We start from the raw sequence: 13327 nt of genomic DNA, 5'->3' as shown, positions 1-13327 counted from the left end.
TATGTAATGCCTGTACGCACCCCACGTGTAACCAATCAGCACCAAGCACATATGCAGCAATTGGGGAATATACAATAAAAGGGACTCTCTGAGACTGTGTCGAGGAGATGCCTCCCACATGAACACCCACGACTCGTCTGCCGGTTATTTCAACCCAACATCTGGTGACCCCGACGTGATCCAGCCACCTCCATATTTCACTCGACTGGAAAAGTCTCAGCGCGCTAATTCGTGAGTATGGGGAAGAACTTGACAAAGTTGCAGAGAGAGCATGCCAAGGAGCTGCTCTATTTAGTTAAGCAGCGGGTGGTTGGTGCTCATATTTCTTTAAAAGATGTTGAATTTTTATTGTGTGAGATTGCCTGCAGATGCCCTTGCTATCCGGAGGCAGGAACTCTGGGAACTGAGGCATGGCAGAAGATCGGTACAGCCCTCTTTACAGAACCGAGGGCTCCGATTCATTGTCTGCTCACTTGGAAGAAGTGTGTAGAGGCTGTCGCCGACCTGGGTCTCGATCTGGGTCAGGCATGTCAGGCATCTCTGACAGCCCCTGCCATTTTAGCCGCAGCAGACAATCCCCCCCTTACCCGACCTTTTTACCTCCCTTACCTCCTTCGCCTCCACTCGACCCAACTCAATTGCAACCCCCCCTTACGCCTCAGCATGAATCCACCCCATCCTTTGTGCTGGCTCCTCCCCCTCCTCCTTCTATCCCTTTTTCGCCTGCGAAAGTCCCTGCGTCCATAGGAGCTGTACGCTCCACGCTGTCTCAAGCAAGGCAGCAGGGACACCTCTCTTTAGAGGACCAGGCAGACTGGCCGGGGGAAATGCCATCGGCATTTCCGATTACCCAATCAAATGGCGGCATCATGTATGAAAATCTGCCCTATTCTGTAATGAGAGAATTAAGGAGGGCGATTGCTGATTCTGGGTTGAGATCTTCCTATGTGACAGGAATGTTGGAGGGAATAGCAAATGGTTATACAATGCTACCTCAGGATTGGAAAGATCTGATGCGCATGCTTTTATCTCCTGCTCAGTATGTGGTTTTTGAAAGTGAATTTAAGCATAGCGCAGTAGCCCTGGCTGACCCTCAGCATACAGCCAACCAACTTTTTGGCGCTGGTCCATATGACAACATAACAGCACAGGCAACGTTGACACCTACACATTTCAGTCGCACCGCGACCTGTGTACAACGCGCCTTTCAGAAGGTCCCTGTTTCAGGGCAACCAATGAGCTCCTTTGTTAATATTAAACAGCAACATTCTGAGCCTTACCATCAATTCATAGATAGATTGAAAGAAGCAATCAGCAGGCAGACTGATAACACTACAGCTCAAACTGAATTGACAAAAAAAATGGCTTTTGAAAATGCAAACACAGATTGCAAAAAAGCTCTGCAGTCTATCATACATCGCCCTAAATATGACCTGGCTGATATGATCCAAGCCTGTGCAGAGGTCGGCAGCCAGAGCCATGCGATGTCTTTGCTTGCAAGCGCAATTCAATCTAACAATAAGCCAACAGGCAATTGCTTTAATTGCAAACACCCAGGCCATTTTGCCAAGCAATGCAGAGCCCCTGGCGGCGGAGCAAACAAGAATGCTGATACCAACAAGACTAGGCCTTCCAAAAAATGCCCGAAATGCGGAAAAGGCTACCATTGGGCAAATCAGTGCAGGAGTTCGGGAAACTCCAAGGAGGCCCAGCTCTCGGGCCAGGACAGTTAGAGAGCCCTCTGCCTTTAGTTTCCACTACTGAAAATTTTTCTAAAGGCACACCCTCTGATTCCACTATTGCGAAATTTTCTAAAGAAACATCCTCTGATTTCATCATTGACTTAATCAATCAGGAAAACAAAGACGCTGTTTTACCTGGTGAAATTGTGCTTATGCCCACCCAATTGGCGGGTCCACTGCCATCTAAGGTCGCAGGTTTAATTTTACCCAAGCTTTCCGCGGCCAAAGAAGGCATAATGGTTATCCCAGCAGTCCTAGACCCAGATTATGTAGGCACAGTCATGGTTCAACTTTGGAGCCATATGCCCATGCAGTTAAAAAAGGGTGACACTTGGGCACGTTTCGTAATGCTCCCTTCCCATCCTTCTGCTTCAATTATGGATAGTAATGTGCACCAGCTCTCTTCTTTCCCTCCACAGCTTTTAGCTGTAATCCAGAGGATTGGTGAACAGAAGCTTCTTCGTAAGTATAAAATGAATGGTAAAATTCTGGAAGGCTTGATTGACACAGGAGCAGACATTTCTGTAATTTCTAGCAGTTGCTGGGACCCTACGTGGCCCCTTGAGTCTGCTTCCGCAGTTTGGGGTGTGGGAGGCTCTCAAACCTCCGCAAAAAGTGTACAGTGGCTGCCTGTTTCTCTGCCTAATAGCTCTGAAACCATTGCATACACCCAGCCCTGTGTGCTAAAAATCCACCTAAATCTGTGGGGCAGAGACCTATTGCAACAACTAGACGCTACCATTCAATTAAATGAGTAAGTTTGCACTTCCCCTTAACTGGAAGTCTACCGCCCCCGTGTGGGTGGAACAATGGCCTGTTACCGGAGAAAAGCTGCTTGCTTTAAAGCAATTGGTGAATGAACAATTATTGGCCGACCATATAGAATTTTCAACTAGCCCCTATAACTCCCCCATCTTCGTTATAAAAAAGAAGAGTGGGAAATGGAGATTTCTGCAGGATTTAAGGAAAATTAATGAAATCCTTGAAACTATGGGGTCTGCCCAATCCAAATATGATCCCACATTCCTATCAACTGGCTATCATAGATTTGCAATATTGTTTCTTCTCCATCCCTTTACAGGAGAAGGATCGTAAATTCTTTGCCTTTACTGTTCCAGTGTTAAATAATAGCCAGCCCACGGAACGGTATCAATGGAAAGTCCTACCACAAGGAATGTTGAATTCCCCCACCATGTGCCAATATTATGTTAATCAAGCTCTCCAGCCCTTTCGCCTTTTATATCCACATCTCATTCTCTACCATTACACGGATGACCTTTTAATTTCGGGGCCCCATCTCCCCCCTCAACGGAAACATGATATAACAGCTTGTTTGTCAAATTATGGTTTAAAAATTGCCCCCGAAAAGGTGCAAGAAACCTCTCCTTTTCACTATTTGGGGCACAAAATGATAGCTATCTATTCTATTCCAATAGTCCCTGAGCTTAAAGTTCCAAAAACATTAAAATATGTCCAGCTGCAACAATTGCTGGGCAATATCAATTGGATAAGACCATACTTTAAAATCCCACTGGAGGTTTTACGTCCGCTGTTCTCAGCTTTAAAAGGCCATCAATCTCCTGGAGAACAGATCACCTTGACCCCCCTTCAACAGAAAACTGTTGCCCAGTTGAAGGAAATCATGCGGATTCACTGGGTTGATAGAGCAATTCCTAATGTCTTGCCCGATGTAGTCATAATGACAGATTCTGTCCAACCTTTCACAGCCCTTACTCAATCAGACCCCCAAAAAGTTCATATTATAGAATGGTTGTATTTACATCATACACCAAAAAACACAGTGACTCCCTTGGTGGATCTCCTTGCTCAAATCATCAGCAAGGGACGGCGCCGCTGTAAAAGCCTCTTTGGTACTGATTGCCAGAAAATTATTGTGCCCATACCTCTAGAGCAATGGGAAAGTGTTTTCTCCACTAGCATGGACCTCCAATGCGCCCTGGCTGATTTTGTGGGTTCAGTGGACTGCCACGTCTCGGCGGATCCCCGCTTGCAAATGAGCAGACAATTTTCCTTATCCTTCTCTTCCATTCTCTCTCATGTGCCATTAGAAGCCCAAACTGTTTTCACAGACGGAGCCCCCTCAAGGGGGGGTGGTTGCTTGGCAACAGAATGAGGAATGGCACAGCCTCTACACTCTCCCACAGAAGTCGGCCCAGCGTTCTGAGCTGGCTGCTGCTGTAAAGGCGTTGCATCATTTTTCCTCTCAGCCGATTAATTTGGTTGTGGATAGCCTTTACGTTGCCAATGTCATAACCCGTTTACAGGGCAGCTACGTAAGCCCCTTATTGGATGACAATCTTTTGAGTCTCTTTCTGTCTTTACAATTGCTGCTCTCCAAACGCTCTCACCCTTTATTTGTGGTGCACATTCGTTCCCACCAGCCCTTTCCAGGCTTTATCACTGATGGTAATGCAAAGGCAGATTCTTTGCTTAGGGCTTTGCCTGTCTCTCCCATTGAGAGCCATGCTTTTCATCATCAGAATGCAAAGGCTCTCAGTCGCCAGTTCCAAATTCCGTTGGAGGCAGCTCGCGCAATCATACAACAATGCCCTCAGTGCTCTAACCAGATTGGCCACCCCAGCCCTGGCGTTAATCCGCGCGGGCTGAAATCCAATTCTTTGTGGCAGATGGATGTCACTCAATTTGCCCCTTTCTCACCTTGGAAGTTCATACATGTTTGCATTGATACGTTCTCTGGCTTCATTTGGGCCACCCCTCAAAGGGGAGAACAGGTCAAACATGTTTGCAATCATCTTGTTCGTGCAATGTCAGTCATGGGCAAGCCTCATTCATGAAAAACTGACAATGCCCCTGCATACTGTGCTAAAACTTTTGCTCAGTTTTGTGAAACTTGGAATATCCACCATTTATTCGGCATCCCCTACAATTCTCAAGGCCAAGCTATTGTGGAACGTGCCAATCGCACCTTGAAAACTGCCTTAATTCGGCAGGAAAAGAAGGCCGGAGTCCCAGCCTCCCTTTCCGAAAAGGAAGGCTGGCTGGCTAGTGTTCTATTTACTCTCAATCATTTGAATATTTCCATACAGGATCATCAATCGTATACGCGACTTCAGAAGCATTTCCAGCAAAAAGAGATACTTCCAGCCCCCCTGGTCCGCTGTAAGATATTACCCTCCAACGAGTGGAGTGAACCAGTTAAGCTGATTACCTGGGGAAAAGGTTATGCAGCAGTACACACACCACAGGGCCCTCGCTGGGTGCCATCACGCTGCATTCGCCTGTACCATGGCTTGGCATCAAACCCTGGAGAGTCCGATACCGCAGTTCAACCATCAACTCCAGATCGCCCAGGATGCGCCAACCAACCCCCCCCCCCCCCCCGGAATCGCAAGCACGGAAATCGTAATGGACCAGTGACGTGGGGCCAAATAAAATCACTCTCCTCTCAAGCTGAACAACTTAGGAAGGACAGACAGCTAGAGGCAACCCCTGATAACTTGCTTCTGTGTCTTATTTCCTGCCTTAACATGAATTCCATGATAATTCTCATTTTCAGCATTTTGTTTCTGCCCATCTCTGCTTCCGCTCCTGTTAGCGGTGGCTCCACTACAACAAATATGTGGGAATCTTTTGCAAAAACCCTCAATGTTTCTTCCTTTTGTTTAACACAGCAGGTATCAGTAGGTGAAATCCTCGGTTCTTGCCTTATCCCTGTTTGTCATGATCCTTCTGATATGCAAAATGACACCTGGTTTTATTCGACCCTACCTCAAAATGACTCTCTGCGCACTCTTGGCTACTCAGGTTATCATAATTGGGGTAACCAAGTGCGTAAACGCCCACCCTTGTCCGTGGATCTGCTGACACCATACGTGGCCTCTTTTAATATAACCTGCGCCCGTATGGTGAAATATACGCCATACGGGCACAGGTTATATTATTATATATATAATATTATTATTGTCATTGTCCTGTTGGGCTGTGTATGTGATAAAGGGGAGCCATACCGGGGTGAAGGCGTCTTCTTCCCTTTGTCCCCGTGTCAGTTTCAGTTTATTAGTTAATTTTTCTAGTAGGGCTGTTTCCCATACTATTTGGTACCATTGGTCCTGTTGGATTCCAAGCCTTTATCAGGAGAAACTGGCAACTCTCCCAGGCACCCGGCTTGGTCTCCTGTTGACCTCCCGGTCTGCTTTCCTGGCAGGATCCAGGCAGAGGTCGCGATAGGCGATCCTTCTCAGCGTGAGAAGAACACACCCCTCTTTCCTGCCCCCCCCCCGGCAGGGGAAAGAGATAGACAGAAACGTATTTACATGGCTTTATTTCTGTCTTTGCAGCGTTACAAAAAAAACATGACTGCTCTCATCAAACTCCAGCAGTCGACTGAAAGAAAACACTTCCTGTGCAGCTCATATTACACTCTGAGCTAATTCCGGTGCCCTCTGTTTCCCACGGACACTCCCAACATCATGTGACCTTGTTTTCAAGCAATCAGCTCGCAGCAGCATTGCTTCTATATCGTAACATACTTCCTCATATGAATCAATGTGTGCTGCGAGCAAAGCTTGATCCAGAGAAGAAAACAAACAGTTGTTATACATATAACACTCCCCTATTGTTTCAGTTTCACCCTTGGAACCACCCGCCACTGGTTTCCCCAGTGTACCTCTCTGGTTGTCTGACTTCCAAGGAATGAGTGCATCTGCATTTCCTTGGCTAGGGAATGTAGTGTTACGCTTAGCAACTCCCTGTTGTGTCTCTGTCTCTGACTTAGACACAGCTTTAACCTGTCTTGAGTTGTCAACAATAGTAACACACGCTACAGCTGAGTTAGCAAACTCTTTTGAGTACCTCTTGGGTGGTACACCCTTTGTAACTCTCTCGGACCTGCCTTTAAGTTGCTGATCCTCTCTGCTCACTGGTTCAGTCTCAGGACTCTTTGGAGAACCAGTTCCAATAGTAAACAGTGGTTCACCCTTCACTTGTGAAGGTCTAGCCATTGTGTGAGATTTCCTCTCAATGACTGTGTCAACTGAGCTCTTCGAGCCAGCACTATCACTCTCAGTACCACAGTAATCAGTAAAATCATCATCATCATCAGAACTGTCCTCAGTGGGAAATGTGTGAACAATTACTCTCTCCTGTTCAGGAGCACTCTCTAGAAATTTTGTGAGAATCACCTGACCAGATTCAGACAAAATTACTCTGTAGAGACCTTTTTCATAACCCACAAAAATGCCTCTGGCATTCTTCACCCCATCTGGAGTTTCAGTCCTGATCTGAGATCCAAAAACCTTAAAATGCGCAACAGAAGGTTTTCTGTGGAACAGCTTCTCAAAAGGAAAACATTCCATACCTTTTGAAACCTTTCTCACCCAAGAATAACAAAAACATGATAAAGATTCAGCCCAAAACTCATGTGGCAAATGTGAACTCAGCAATTGCACCTTCATGCCATTTTGCAACTCTTTGTTCACTTGCACACAGACACTTTTGTTCCATGCATCTGCTGAAACAGCAATTTTGTGCCTTATCCCTTTCTTATCCAGGAAATCCTGAAAATCCTGTAAAAGAAAAACTGGCTTTTCATCTGTGAAAAGACAATCAATGTTAGCATCATGAATATTCTTAACCTTGTCACAAAACTCTTTAAACCTTTCTAAGGCTTCTTGTGGTTTGTGTAACATGTAAATCCACACATAATGAGAGAAATAATCCACACACACAAGATAATATCTTGCATTGCCTCTAGATGGTGCTAGAGGACCAATCACATCAGCATACACTCGCTGAAAAGCTTTGGTTACATTCGTAGTCTTCTGGACGTTTTTCGTCGTACCTGCAAGAGAAATCATGTTAGATTCAGATGCATTACAATTTATGCAATCACTTTGATCAAAAGTCAACAAATACAGTCCATCTTTCTCTCTGGCAGAAAGATACAGCTCTCCATCTTTGAAGATTTTGCAGCTTTCTTCATCATAGGACAAAATCAGTCCTTTCTTTGTGATCTGCGAAACACTCAGCAGATTGTACTTTAAATCAGGAACCAAATACACATTGTTAATAGTCAAGTTCAGACTTTCAAGATACACAGTTCCAAACCCGATCGCTTCGAGCTCCTGGCCATTGGCCTGTTTCACAGTGAAGCTTTGCTTCTTAAACGTTGAAAACAGTCCTCGGCGCGACGTCATGTGTTGCGTGCAACCCGTGTCAATAACAAAAGCGTTCTTCGTTGAAAATTCGGCTTTTGTTGACAGCAATGCTTTTGCAGGTTTCATCTGGGACTTGGTACGACTTTTGCCTGACGCCTCAGGCTTTGCAGAGCTCCCCTTAGCTCCTTTCTTTTTTTTTTATCATGATATTTTATTTTTCACAATCAATAAACAAAAAATATAAACAAATACAAGACAACAAACAAAAGGAAAAGGAAAAAAAAAACAATACATACAAAAAACCGGTAAAGAAAATAAAACAAAAAAGGTAAAAACAATTATTGTGTCTTTATATTTTCCAGCATTAACTTGTGTCTGCGACTTCCCCATACCTTCCCACTCTGTATTCTAGATCTTATATTCTGACAGTAAATTCTTTCCCTCTGGCGTATCTTTGGTTCAACTTAATCTTACTATCTTAACATAATTACATTTCCAAATGACTTCAAAATTATTCTTTCTTTATCAATAAATTTTTATACTAACATTCCTTTAAATTCAATCTGATGTCCTTAAACATTCATCATTTTATAATGCTTCTGTAAGCAATCTTTAAACTTCCTCCAATCTTCCTTCACCGTCTCTTCTCCCTGGTCTCTGATTCTGCCAGTCATTTCTGCTAATTCCATGTAGTCGATAACCTTCATCTGCCATTCTTCCAGCGTGGGTAGATCTTGCGTCTTCTAGTGTTGTGCGATGAGTATTCTTGCTGCTGTTGTAGCGTACATAAAAAAAGTTCTGTCCTTCACCTGAACCTGTTGGTTTACCATACCCAGGAGAAAGGCTTCTGGGTTCTTTCTAAATGTGTATTTAAACACTTTTTTCAGTTCATTATAAATCATCTCCCAGAAGGCCTTAATCCTTGGGCACGTCCACCAAAGGTGAAAGAAAGTACCTTCAGATTCTTTACATTTCCAACATTTATTATCAGGCATATGATACATTTTTGCTAGCTTGACTGGTGTCATGTACCATCTGTAAATCATTTTCATTATATTCTCTCTTAAGGCATTACATGCCGTAAACTTTATTCCAGTGGTCCACAACCTTTCCCAGTCAGCAAACATTATGTTATGACCAACATCTTGTGCCCATTTAATCGTAGCTGATTTCACTTCCTCATCCTGTGTATTCCATTTCAGCAGCAACTTATACATTCTAGACAGTGTTTTTGTTTTGGGTTCTAACAATTCCGTTTCCAGTTTTGATTTTTCCACCTGGAAGCCAATTTTTCTATCCATTTTAAATGCCTCCATTATTTGGTAATAGTTAAGCCAATCTCGGACTTTGCTTTTTAATTTGTCAAAACTCTGCAGTTTCAATTTGTCTCCGTCCTGTTCTAAGATCTCCCAATACTTTGGCCAATTGGCCTCCATATTGAGTCTCTTTACAGCTTTAGCTTCCATTGGAGACAACCACCTTGGAGTTTTATTTTCCAAAAGATCTTTATATCTAGTCCACACATTAAACAATGCTTTTCTGACAATGTGAATTTTAAACATTCTATGCACTTTAACCTTGTCGTACCATAAATATGCATGCCAGCCAAATGCATTATTGAAACCTTCTAAATCCAGTATGTCTGTATTTTCGAGAAGTAGCCATTCTTTCAACCAGCAGAAAGCTGCTGCTTCATAATAGAGTTTTAAGTCTGGCAGGGCAAAGCCCCCTCTTTCTTTTACATCTGTTAATATTTTAAATTTTATCCTTGGCTTTTTACCCTGCCAGACAAATCTGGATATGTCTTTTTGCCACTTCTTGAAACATTCAATTTTATCAATAATCTGCAATGTCTGGAATAAAAATAACATTCTTGGCAATACATTCATCTTAATCACAGCAATGCGTCCTAGTAGTGAGAGTTTCAAGTTAGACCATATATCTAGATCCTTTTTTATCTCCGTCCAACATTTCTCATAATTGTCTTTATATAAATTCCCATTTTTTGCTGTCATAGTAATTCCCAAATATTTTACTTTTTTCACCACTGTTAAACCTGTTTCTTTCTGAAACCTTTCATTTTCAATTTCTGTCAGATTTTTTGTCAAAACCTTGGTTTTTGTTTTATTTAATTTAAAACCTGCCAATTGGCCAAATTCTTGAATCAGTTCTAAAACTTTTTTTCCACTAGATTCTGGCTCCTGCAACGTCAAAACCAGGTCGTCTGCAAAAGCTCTTAGTTTATATTGTTTGGCTCCGACCTGTATCCCTTTAACCAATTGGTCCTTTCTGATCATATTCAGCAACACCTCCAGGACCGATATAAAAAGAAAGGGGAAATTGGGCAACCTTGTCGTGTTCCTTTTTCTATTCTGAACTCCTCTGTCAGAACGTTATTTACGATTAATTTAGCTTTTTGTTCAGAATAGATTGCCCCTATACCATTTTCAAATTCTTGGCCTACCCCCATGCCCTGAAGATTCTTCTTCATAAAACTCCAAGAGATATTATCAAAGGCTTTCTCCGCGTCCACAAATATCAGCGCCGCTTTTGTATTTATATTTTCCTGTAGAAGTTCCAAAATGTCAATTATATTTCTTACATTCTCTGATAGGTGCCTTCCTGGGAGGAAGCCTGCTTGATCTTTATGAATCTCCTCTATTAATACCTTCTTCAGTCTTCTAGCCAAGATATCTGCAAATATTTTGTAATCCACATTTAGCAATGATATAGGTCGGTAGTTCCTAAGTTGATGTTTTTCAGAATCTGTCTTTGGTATAAGAGTCACAAAAGCTTCTTTCCACGTTTCTGGAGCCTTTTCCCCCTGAAGTATTTCATTACATATTTCCTTTAAGGGTTGAATTAACCAGTCTTTCAATGATTTGTAATATCTTGCAGTCAGCCCATCAGGTCCCGGAGATTTGCCTAGTTGCATCTTTTGAATGGCACTCTCGACCTCTTGTTCTGTTATCCTGCTACTCAGTTTAAGTTTATTTTCTTGAGATATTTTTGGTAGCCCATTCACTTTCAAAAATTCTTCTATCTCTGTTTCCTTCTGTGGTTGTTGAGAGTAGAGCTTTTTAAAATATTTTTGGAAAGCACTCCTGATCTCAGTGGGATATTGTAACATTCTTCCTTCAACTTCCAGATTTGTGATAGTGTTCATTTTTTGCCTCTTCTTTATTTGCCATGCCAGTAGCTTTCCACACTTGTTTGCCGATTCAAATGTTCTTTGTCTCATCTGTCTAATTTTCCATTCAATCTCTTGGTTTATCAATTGCATATACTGTACTTGGTACAACTTTATCTCTCTTAATATTTCTTGCGACTTCGGATTTGTTCTCAATCTCTTTTCACCTTCCTTGATCTTGTCTAAAACCTTTTCTCTTTTTTCCTGTTGTGATCTTTCCTTGAGTGCATTTTGTTGGATCAAAAAGCCTCTCATAACCGCTTTACTTGCGTCCCAAATGATTCTTTTCTCAACCGTGGTATTCAGATTTATTTCAAAGTAGTCTTTCAAAGTTTTCTGGGCTTTCTTAACAAATTCCTCATCTCTAAACAGAGAGTCATTCATCCTCCATCTGAAGGATCCAATTGGTTGTAGGTTCATTATCATCTTAACAGCATTATGGTCGGAGCAAGTCTTTGGGCAGATTTCCACTTTTTTTTATCTTTGGTGCCAGCTCTCTAGTGGTCCAAATTTGGTCAATTCTAGTCCAAGTCTTTTTGGCTTCAGAAAAGAAGGTTCCCTCTCTTTCTAAGGGATGCTTCGTTCTCCAGATATCAATCAAATCCAGGTTATCAGTCATTTCAAAAAAGGTTTTCGGTAGTCTCCCATCTTTGGTGACTACCTGTCTTTGTGCCTTGTCCATGTTCGTTGAAACTACTCCATTCATATCTCCCATTAAAATCACATTGTACTCCATATAATCCAACAGTGCCTCATGCAGTCTTTTAAAGAATTCTGATTTTCCTTCATTAGGCGCATACACGCCCACCATCAAATATTTCTGTCCATGGTATTGAATTTCAATAGCCAAATATCTTCCTTGCTCATCTTTAAAAAGAAATTTTGGTGACAGGCCTTCTTTTGCATAAATTACAACTCCTCTTTTTTTAACTTTGTCCGATGAAATAAATTCTTGTCCCAACTTTTTATTAATTAGGATTTTTCTATGGAGCCTAGTCACATGTGTTTCTTGCAAGCAGATCGAATCCAATTGCTCTCTTTTTAATATATGAAAGATAGATTTCCTCCTTTGACCCGAGTTCAAACCGTTACAATTCCAGCTCAAAAGTTGCAGAGACATGTTGTATTGTTACTATTCTGTTCCTCCAGCTGCTTCCGATAATTTGTCCTCTTCCGCGCCCGGTGGTGTCTTTTCCTCTGGATTCAAATTCAGTATTGCCTCTGCTATCTTTTTTCTTCTTTCCTCTAGTAGGTCCACCGTTCCTTTCTGTAAATCTTCCCTGTAGGCCTCCAAGAAGCTGTTTCTGTCTTCCACTGATCTTATTTTTATCTTCCGTCCTTTAAAGTTGAAAGAAAGTCCTTCTGGAAACTCCCACCTGAAGATGATACTATTTCTCCTCAGCAAGGTGACCAGATCTTTATATCTAGCTCTAAGGTCAAGAAGATGTTTGGGGATGTCCTTGAAAATTTCAGCTCTTGACTGAGAGATCTCCAGGGGTTTTTGAAAGTGTAACCCCAGGATCTTATCCCTTTCCTCTTTGGATCTTAGTGCAACCAAACATTCTCTGATTTGGATCCTTTTACTTGTTTTTCCCAGTCAAAAGGCACTCAGTATTTTGAATTCTTCTTTTTCCGAGTCCAATCCCCAAAATTTCTCAAATTCTTGTGTCAGGTAGTCCCGTAGGCTCTCTTTCTCTTTCTCAATTTCTGGCAAGCCTCTGATCCTCAGATTTGCCTGTCTGTCCTTTAATTCAATTAGAGAGAACTTTGCTTTGTAATCCTCAAGCTGTCTGTTCATAGGTGGTAGTTTCTCCTCTGTGGCAGCTACAGCCTGTCTGGCTTCCTCGGCAATCTTTCTTGTTTTAGCAGAATCGTCCAATAATCTTTTAATTGAATCTGTATTTTGCCTTATGCTAATCGTATTTTGGTCTATTTTAGAAGATGCTTCTGCAATCCCCTTATTCGTTTCTGCCACTTGTTTTTTTGTTTCTGCCACCTCTCTTTTCGTTTCTGCCATTTCCACTGTCAGTTTCTCAATGGCTCCTTGCAGCCTTGCAAAGCCAGAGCTGATCAGTTCATCTGTGTTAGACATTCCTTTCCCTTTCTGTTGTGAGGTGGTACCTCCTGTAGGGTCTAGAGATCCTCTTCTTCCTTGCAGAAAAGATTTGCCTGACCTTGTCGTTTTTTCCTGATAAAATCCTTCTTTCTCAGCCATAAGATAAACTTTCCCATGATCAGACTGCAGCTGGACTTGTTAC

This window comes from Podarcis tiliguerta, assembly GCF_965153285.1.
Source record: "Podarcis tiliguerta genome assembly, chromosome: W".
NCBI classification, from domain to species: Eukaryota; Metazoa; Chordata; class Lepidosauria; order Squamata; family Lacertidae; genus Podarcis; species Podarcis tiliguerta.
Note: the sequence above shows the minus strand (reverse complement) of the source record.